This window comes from Piliocolobus tephrosceles, chromosome 14, assembly GCF_002776525.5.
Source record: "Piliocolobus tephrosceles isolate RC106 chromosome 14, ASM277652v3, whole genome shotgun sequence".
Lineage (NCBI taxonomy): Eukaryota > Metazoa > Chordata > Mammalia > Primates > Cercopithecidae > Piliocolobus > Piliocolobus tephrosceles.
In genome coordinates, this window is record NC_045447.1 from 67,688,941 (window position 1) to 67,691,114 (window position 2,174).

The window sequence follows — 2,174 nt, forward strand, 5'->3', positions numbered from 1 at the left end:
AGATAGATAGATAGATAGATAGATAGATAGATAGATAGATAGATAGACAGACCGACCATGCCATACCTGCTGAATCAAGAAAGTCACTGGATGGTGAGAGTGGGGTAGGGGATCTATTTTTTTAACAAACATATAAACAAACAACCCCCAAACCATTGATCTACTTTTCCACTTTTAGTTTTCTTTTATAGATAGTGTCCAAAAGACTCATGTACATATTCTTCATGAAGCTTATTCTGGCAGTTACTCCTATTTTTTCTTGAATGCACAAAATATCAGCTTTTATTTATCACTTTACTTATGTTCTTTTTGAGGCCAGGAAAGGTTTCCATGTTGCCAATTCTAATGCAATTGTAAGATTTCATCAGTGAGTGACCAGATGTCCTGGCTGACCTGGGACTGATAGTTTTTCTGGACACAGGGTGCCAGTAGTGAAACCAGGAAAGTTTCAGTAAAATGGGACAGTCAATCAACTCCTCCATTTTAAACTACTTTCTTAACTTGCTTTAAGGAGCCCAAAAGTCATATTCTTTTTCCTGCATCATAGCCCACTGTTTTGGTGGATCCTACTTTTGTGATCTCATTTTCTTTTATCCCACACCTCAGTCACTCAGCTCATGCCATGCTTGTCTCCATGCTGCGTCTGGACCACTACAACTAATACTGTTAGAGTATTTGCATTTTTTCTTTACTTTGGTCTCTAATGCTCTAAAGCTGTGCCTGCAGATATCTGCTTGACCCTCTTTGTCACTTCATTCACATCTCTGCAGGAGTGTCACCTTAACAGAGCTATTGTCTATAACTACACTGTAATATTGCACAAACTTACATATATCACATTGTCTCTATTGCTTTGTTTCTATTTTTAATGAACTTTATCAATATCTGATTTCATATTTATATAATAAACATATTTAACATGTTAATATATTTAATATAAATACATATAGTAACTTTAAAGTAATGATTTTATGCTTTCTCCAACAGAATGAAAAATACTGCTTTCCCTCTTTATCACTGTATCTATGTCACTTATGATAGTGTAAAGCATATAGTTGAAGTTCAACAGTATTTGGTGAATGAATAAATAAAGATGGCAATGTTATTGACATTACAAAAGTCAATACCAAGTAAGGTGGTGAACGAGAACTCAATTTTAGATACTCCTGATTTCAGAGTCTTGATATTGAAGCACTGCATCACTATGCCTTCTTTCAATCTATAGAATAACTGCAAGTGATGGAGGGAGTGGCTGGCTAATATTGGCCAAGTTGGTTATTTGAAGATTGATCATAAAAGGCAGAGATGCTAGGTCACACGGCAACTTGTGTATAACTGTTTGAGAAACTTTCCAACTGTTTCACAAATGACGATACTATATTACATTTCCACTGTCAAAGTACAAGATTCAAATTATTTTTCATCCTTGCCAACACATTATGTTCAGTGAAAGAATCCACACACTAACAGTCACGTACTGTATAATTCCATTTAAGTCAAATGTCCAGAATATACCAATTTTAGAGACAGAAAATAGATTAATGATTACCAAGTATTGAGAAATGAAGGCAATAAGGTATTACTGCTATGGAGATGGGGTCTCTTTATGGGAATCTCATTTTTCTCTAGAAAAATGTTCTGGAATTAGATAGTGGTGATGGCTGCACAACCTTGTGAATATACTAAAAGCCACTGAAGCGTACACTTGAGATTTATGGTGAATTATGTGAGGATTATATATTTAAAAAGGCAAAACATGACTGGAGGTTATCAAGTAATTGAAATAATTCAATATATTATGTGCTTCATTGGGCATTTCTAATTGTGTTTACTGAATGTAATGTCCCCCAAAATACACTTTTGTCTTTTATTTCAACTGATGTATCCCAAATGGCTTGTAGGCGTGCTGTTGATATTTTCATATTGATACTGTATCCAACAATTTTCTTGAAATTTTTTATTAGTTTGAATATTGTCTTTATACATTTTAATGTTTTTTAATATTGATATGCACATTGTCTACAAATATTTTTCTTTATAGTGTACTTGTATGTACTTTTTTGTCTTATTCTAATCAGTAGAATCTCAAGTAAATATCGGTTTTGAACTTTGGTATCATATAATATAATGTTATGGATTTTAAAGAGGTTATTTTAATATTTCACTTGTAGGTA